The sequence below is a fragment of the Psammomys obesus genome, unplaced genomic scaffold (genome assembly GCF_907164565.1).
Source record: "Psammomys obesus unplaced genomic scaffold, mPsaObe1.curated_primary_1811, whole genome shotgun sequence".
Lineage (NCBI taxonomy): Eukaryota > Metazoa > Chordata > Mammalia > Rodentia > Muridae > Psammomys > Psammomys obesus.
This window is the reverse complement of record NW_026596079.1, coordinates 20,314,592-20,322,937: the sequence shown is the minus strand read 5'-3', so window position 1 is coordinate 20,322,937 and position 8,346 is coordinate 20,314,592.

Below are 8,346 nucleotides of genomic sequence, written 5' to 3'. Positions count from 1 at the left end.
TCCTGTGCATCCCACTAGGTGAGGTGTCCACTCCTAACCTATCCTCATTCCTAAGTGTCAGCTCTCATTACCTAAAAAGATATTTTATCCTGAACTACAATTAACAGCACCTATCAGAATCTCAGAGGAATTCAGGCAACACATAGCCACCTCAGCCTCCTAGGAACCAGAGAGGGCAACAGATACCAAGCTGAAAAACAAAAACAAAAACAAAAAACACCCATCCAACAAAGACAAAAACAGATATCAGCACCAAGAATTAAAATCTTCCCAACCCAAATGCCTAGATGCCAACATATAACAGCCCAGACAATGTTCGACCACTAGAACCCAGCAACCCCACCACAGTAGGTCCTGAGAACTGAAACATAGCTGTTGCATAGGCAAAAGACCTTATAATAGCCTTTATGGATTTTATAGAGGTCTTTAAAGAGGGCATGAATAAAACCTGTAAAGAAATCAATGAAAAATAAACAGTAGGAAAAAATGAATAAAACTCTTCAAGACCTGAAAGTGGAAATAAAATCAATAATGAAAATGCAAACTAACGAACATTTAGAAATGAAAAACATAGTAACTGAAACAGAAACCTAAGAGACAAACTTCACCAACAGAATAGAAGAGCTGAAAGAAATAATCACAGGCACTGAAAACATGATAAAAGCAATGAATATATCAGTCAACAAAAATGTTAAATCTAAAAACATTCTGGTACAAAACATTGAGAAAATATGGGCACTATTAAAAGATTAACTTAAAGAGTAATAAGATTAAAGGAAAGATAATCAATAAAGGTCAAAGGCACGGAAAAATATTTTCAACAATATTATAGAAGATATTTTTATATTATAAAGAAGGAGATGTCTATTAAGGTATAAGAAGCATACAAATAGGTTGAACTAGAAAGAAAGTTCCATTGGCACAAAAATTAAAGGTACAGAACAAAGAAAGACCATGAGAAGCTGCAAGGGAAAAGACCAAATAACATATAAAGGCAGAATTATTGAGAAAACACCCTACTTCTAAATGGAAACTCAAAAATCCTAAAGGGCCTTGATGGATGTTTTATACACTCTAAGTGACCATTTATGCCAGGTTAGACTACTATCCACAGCAAAACTTTCAACTACAATAAATAAAGAAAATAAGGCATTCCACAATAAAAACCAAATTTAAGCAATATCTATCTACAAATCCTGCTCTGCAAAAGCCTCTAGAAGGAAAACTCCAACCTAAAGAGTCTAGCCCTAACCAAGAAAACACAATGAATAATGAATCAAAATTCCAAAACAATTCTTCACAGACCTTGAAAGGACAATTTTCAGCTTCATGTAAACACACGCACAAAAGGCAGAAGTATTGGAACCGCACCTGACTTCTCAAAGGAAACTCAAAAGGTACACACAGAGAGACACACACACCAAACAGTACAGTTAAAATAATCCTGCATAATAAATGGACTGCTGGAAGTATCACCACCCCTCACCTCAAATTGAACTACAGATCTTTGGTAATAAAAACAGCATAGTGTTGGTACAAAAACAAACATGTTGATCAACGAAATCAAATTGAAGTCCCCGACAGAAATTCACACAGCTCTGGCTACCTGGCTTTTGATAAAGAAGCTGAGAGTGCACATTGGAGAAAAGAGAGCAAGTTCAAAAAATTGTGCTGATCAAACTGAATGTCTGTGTGTAAAAGAATAGATAAATTCTCATCACCCTGCACAAAACTCATCTCCAGATGGGTCAAAGACCTCAACACAAAACCAGATTTACTGAATCTGAGAGAAGAGGAAGTGGAGACTATTCTTGAGTTCACTGCACAGAAGAAGACTTTCTCAACAGAACATGGTTAGCACAGGAAATAAGAGCAACAATTAATACATAGAGCTTCACGAAACTGTAAATGTTCTGTGTGTGAAAGAATCCCATTGTTCAGACAAAGCAGCAGCTTTGTCTTTTTTTCCAAATGGGAAAAGAATGTTAACAACTACACATTCTAAACAGTGGTAATATGCAAAATGGATAAATAATGTTTAAAAACTAGGTGTACAAATAATCCAATTAAAAATGATGTATGGATTTAAATAGAGAATTCTCAAAAGAAGAAATTTCAATGATTGAGAAACAAAGAAATTAAAGAAACATCCTTAGTCATCAGGAGAAATGCAAATCAAAACTGCATGGAGATTTCTTCTTAACACTTAACAGAATGACTATGAATAATACAACAAATGACAGCTCATGCTACAAGAATGTTGAGCAATGGGAACACTCATCCATTCATGGCTGAACTGTAAACTTTACTGTTACTATGGAAATCAGTGTGGTAGTTCCTCAGGAAGAAGGAAATCAATCTACCTCAAGATCCTGTCATACCACTTACGGGGATATCAGCAAAAAATTGTGTCATCCTACCACAGAGATATGACTCAATCATGCTCACTGTTATATTCATACTCTCTAGAAACTAAAAACAACCTAGATATCTCCCAACAGAAGAAGAAATATAGAAAATGTGGTATATTTGCACAATGTAATATTATTCAGCAATTTAAAAATGAAATAGTGAAATTTGCAGGTACATTATTGGGACTAGGGAAAAAATCCTTCTGAGTGAGATAATCCAGACACAAAAAGACAACTATAGTATGTATTTCTTTATATGTGGGTGTTTGCTATCAGGTCATTGATAATAAGCCACTATCCCCAGAACCTTTGAGATTAGGTATAGAAGTAAGAGATTGAGGGTTTGAGGGGCAGACTCATCTCTTTAGGAAATGGAAATAGAATAGGTAGTTATTTATGAATAGAAGGAACTGGATTGAGAGTGAAGTGAAGAGAGGGAAGGAAGAGAGAGATGAGGGGAGGAATACAGACAGAGACTTAAAAATCAAGGGCCTTTGAGAGACAGCATGAAAATCTAATAGAATAGAAGCTTTATGAAATATATACATAATCAAGAGAATTTAAATTAAATCCCCAAATAATGGGGAAGATAGAGCCTCAGAAATACTTATCTCTTGTCACTAACAGAAGCTTCCAGTACCGAGGTTGCTTTACATCTAGTTGAATGGCTCTCCAAAGTGGTCCCGTGGAAATCTCCAAATAACCCATACTGCTGTTTAGTCTATAGATTGCTCTCACAAAGTAATGAAAAGACCCCATTCCAGAAAACAACACCCACACAAGTCATTGAACATGGAATAGAGCTGGTGTCTATGAAGCCTTCACCCTTATGTGCTAGCAGTGTCTTTCGTACAAGAAGATAATGCAAGCTACCAAAGAAGAAATAGAAACTCAGCCACAAACCTCTTGATTTATAATGCTGTCCTTTCTGTAAGATATGGTAATGCAATTTGGGGATCCAAAGATTGTGGGAGTAACTAAACGACATCTGCTTGGACTTAAAGCCTACTCCAGGAGATAGAACCCATACCTGACACTGCTTGTTCTCAAGAACCTGAGACCAGAGAGCTCAGAGTCCTAGGGCAAACCAAATAGTAATATTCATATACGTATGAATATGAATAAAAAACTATCAAGAAAATGACTCCTGAGGACATTCTTCTATATATGTATATCAGTGCTATCAAGAAAATGACTCCTGAGGACATTCTTCTATATATGTATATCAGTGCCTTGCTCAGACATCATCAAAGAAGTGTCCCTACTGCAGCAAATGGGAAGAAATATAGTGACCCATAGCCAGACACTATTCAGAGATCAAGAGAATTTGAAACACTCAGCCCTAAATGGTACGCCTCCATCAAAACCCTCTCTTGTGGAAGAAGGCAGAAAATGTGTAAGAGCCAGACGTGATGGAGGACACCAAGAAAATAAGGCCCTCTAACTCAACAAGACAGATGCATGTATGAACTCAGAGATACTGGGACAGCATGAAAAGGACCTGCTCAGATCTACACCAGGTTGAGTCCTATAGCTGAAAAGAAAAGTGAACGCGTACTCCCATCCTAACCCAGAAGGTATCTAACTGATAACCACTTACAAATGAAAACTTAGTTTTTTCTAAAAGAATTTCAGTGGGGGGGGGGGATGCTCTTAGGAGTAGCCTGCGTGTCCAGCAGGAAATGGCCAATATGAAACTCACTCAGCGGCGTCTTATTTAATGTTATGTCAGTGCTTTTTGGTTTTACTTTATTTTATTTCCTTTATCTCTCTCTCTCTCTCTCTCTCTCTCTCTCTCTCTCTCTCTCTCTCTTTCCCCTACTGATACTTTGTGTATAAACTATGGCTTCCAGTTTAGTGGGTTTTTTTTATGGGATTCCTGAGTGTGTGAACAAGTGGGGCTCTGTATCTATTCATAAGCTTCCTGTGCCTTTCCTTGGGCTCTTTCCTTTCTATTTGTTTTGTCCTATTCTGGAGTATTAGTTTCTGTTTTTATCATACATAATTATATAAATTTATTATGCCAAGTATCTTACTTCATCTCTTAGAAGCCTGTTTGTTTTCTAATGAGAGACAAAAAGGAGTGGATCCAGATGGGAGGGGAGGAGGAGAGGAAGTGGTGGGAGTAGGAGGGGAGACCAAAAGTGGGATATGTTATGTGAGAACAAGATCTATTTTCAATAAAAACAAAACAAAGAGTGCTAGACGGAATTCTTAAATCTCTAGTTATTTATCTGTCAGTGTGTACTAGAGAAGATCTTTGGAAGTAAACAAGATGCAACATAAAATAAACACAACAGCATTCCTCTCTCTTTATGAATGGGGAGTATTCCTGAAAACGGCACAAAATAAATTTGAAAACATTTAAAACAAATATACAAACAATGGTTATTTTCTCAGATTCACCCCATTACTAATTTTAAAGTACAAAAACATTTAAGATAGTTACATTGAAGTTAAGTTTTTCAACTTATAAAACGAAAATGAATGTCTATTAGTAACTGTATGTCACTTTGTTTTACAAAATAAAGTCAAATTTAAACAGAATACATAATAAAATATAAATGAAGAGTGATGTCAATATTTTAATATTTTTGATGAATTCTTCAAGTGCATGTATATAGCAACCAGCATGTTTAATAACAAAATAAACTAGTTTACAATTGTATCAAATGATACTAAGCTAATGATAATAATATAAAGTAGCCTTAAAGTAAAGTATACTTTGAAAATACATAAAGTACTCCACTCATTGCTTTGGTTTCTCCACCCAAAAACCTAAATATGTACACATTTTGACAGAACTTGTTAGTGATTCTTTGGGAGGGAAATGTGAACATTTAGGCTTTAATCTCATGTCTGGAAATGGGTTGGAACTGGTTTGAGCAGGATTTGTTTATCCTACGTACCTAAAGTCAGAGCCAATAAGCCTCTCAGCTCTGAATAGCTCTAAATGTCTGCTCCCTTCTGCAGAAGACTGATAAGCCTGTTTGCAGATAGCTCGCGCTCACATGTGAGCTGTTACATGTGTACTGGTTGAACTAAGACATGTCTTGAAAAATAGCCTCCTCTGCAATTGTATCTTTATTTGTATTTCAGGCATATGGGGTTTCCTTCTTCCATGAACATTCAAGGTAAATGTATACATTGGCAAATGTAACTGTGTAATGGTTGGCCTATCATCCGGAAGATTAATCAGGAGTAACTCTACAAGAGATCAAAGGCCAGTTATACTGGTGTGTCTTTCTGGGCAAGGGTGGGTCAGCTCCCAGTGAGAAAAACCAGCTTTCAGTTGTTTGGTCCAGGAGAGAAAAAAGAGAAGGAAAAATTGCAATGAAACTGACTAGCAAAAGCTTAGAGATACAAGGAAAAAAAGACGGAATTAGCTAAGAAAATGCTGAAAGGCAAAGTGAAAGAAATAAAACAGAGGAAAACATGGATTACATTATCCAAATTGTGGATGTTAGGAGTCACATTTATCTTAATGAACACATTACATGGTTTCCCAAACAACAGTGCAATAGTTGTTCTTATTGTTAATAGTTGTAGTTGTTTGTTTGTATTTTTTTGGTTGAATTTGCTTTCTTCTGCTTAGCTCTCCTTGCAACCAATAACACTCAAGGACTACTCAAACTCTCTAAATGTGCTAATGTTTAGAGACTCGAAAATTGGCAAATAGCAAAACCGGTTAAAAGCCAATCGATTAGAACATTTCCCAGATATTTATACTAAACCCAGAAACAGTTTCTTGGAGATGTACTCTATGGAGTTATGTGTCCGACTTTCAGAAGAAGGCCCGTTCGTGCTTAATAATTTACGAAGACCATCTTAAGATTCTGTTTTTGTGAGTGGTTTGGTCCCCTCCCCCATCCCACTGGAAATCCTGCATGGCTAGCTGGTAGCCACTTCAGTCTTTATGTTCCCTGCAGCTAGGAGTCTCAGCTAGAGGCACACCCATATCCTCCCAGAAACCTAACCTGTTGCAGGTCTCTGGCTTGTGTCAGAGATGCACCAAGCTTGGTTTCCCTTCTCACTCTCATCTCTCTTGCCTCCCACCTCTACTCTGCCTTCATCTGATCCCCACCCTCATTGCCCATCCCAAGCCCTCTCCCATCTTGTTACCTCTCTTCATTCACTTCCGATGTCTATTCTATTTCCCCTTATGAGTGGGATTCAAGCATCTCCTTTGGTCTTCTTTGGGTCTGTGGATTGTAATACGGTTATCCTATACTATTCGGCTGATATTCACTTACTGGTGAGTACATACCGTGTTTGTCTTTCCAAGTCTGGGTTACCTCACCCAGAATGATCTTTTCTAGTTCGATCCATTTGCCTGAAAATTACATGATTTCCTTGTTTTTAATAGCTGAGTAATATTCCATTGTGTAAACGTACCACATTATTTTTTACAAAATGTGCAGGGATAAAGAGAGAGAGCAATAACTGAGGGAATGGCCAACCAATGACTGGCCCAACCTGAGATGCACTCCTGCAGAAGAAAGCCAACTCCAGACAGTCTAATGATACTCTATTATGCCTGCAGACAGAAGCCTAGTACAACTATCCTGAGAGGCTCCACCCAGCAGCAGATCTAAACAGATGCTGAGACCTACAGCCAAACATTAGGTGGCACTTGGCAGTCTTGTGAAAGCCTGGGGAGAAAGAAGCTCCCAAATGGGGGTCAAGGACAGCACAACGAGACCAAAAGAGTAAACTAACATGGGCCCATGAGGACTCACAAAGACTAAACCACCAACCAAAGAAAAAGGAACATGAATGGACTGAACCTAAGCCCCCAAGACATATGTAACTGATGGGCAGTTGGTCTTCTTGTGGGTCCCCTAGCAAATAGAAGAGGGTTGTCTCTAACATGGACTCTGTTGCCTGCTTTTGGATCGCTTTCCCCTAACTGGGCTGCCTTTGTTCAGCCTCAGTGATGACTAAGGATGATTCCTAGTTCTGATGTGACTTGATGTGCCAGGGTGGGTTTGCATAGTGGCGCCTCCCCCTTTTCTGAGGAGGTAAAGGGAGTAAGGAGGAAGAGGCTGGGATCAGGAGGAGAGAGAGGGGACTATGATTGGTATGTAAAATGAATAAATAAACAAATTCAATAATAAAAAGAATGTGTTTGTTGTTGCTATTTGGCTGGCTGCTTTGGAGGGTACTTTTAATTTTTATTTGGTTGTTGTTTGTGCTGATGCTGGTGTTTGAATTCAAAACCATGGGACAAAAGCATACCATAAATGTACTCTGAAGTTTCTCTTTTCTCGTTTATTTTTCTTATTCACTTTAGGTCCTTGTAGCCTCTTCCCTCTTTCCCTCCCAGTCCCATCCTCAATCCCTCCTCCTTCTCTTTTTCTCAGAAAAGGGGAGCTCCCTTTCCCACCCATCCCTGCTCATCAAGTAGCATCAGGACTGAGCTTGTCCTCTTCCCTGTAGTCTGTTAAGGCAGTCCCACCAGAGGAAAGTCATCTAAAAGCTGGCAAGTAAGTCTGTGTCCAAAATAGTCCCCACTTCACTTCCTAGAGGACCCACCAGAAACATGAGCTTCCCATCTGCGACATCTTTGTGGGAGGCCTAAGTTCAGTTCATGCATGACCCTTGGTTGATGCTTCAGTCTCAGCAAACCCTCTGAGCCCTGGTTAGTTGGCACTGTTGGTCTTCTTGTGGGGTTTCTGTCACTTCCATGTCCTATTCTCTTTCCTCCCACTGTTCCCCAAGACTCCCTATGGGTCTCAGCATCTGTTTTGAGGTGCTGCTGGGTAGAGCCTCTCCAAGGACAAATCTGACAGGCTCCTGTCTGCCAGCTTCACAGAGCATCATTTATAGAGTAAGGGGGTGGCACTCTCCCATAGGCTAGGTCTTTGGTTGGGCCAGGCATTGGTTGGGCATTCCCTCAGTCTCTGCTCTATGTGCTGTATCTTTATAGCTGCAC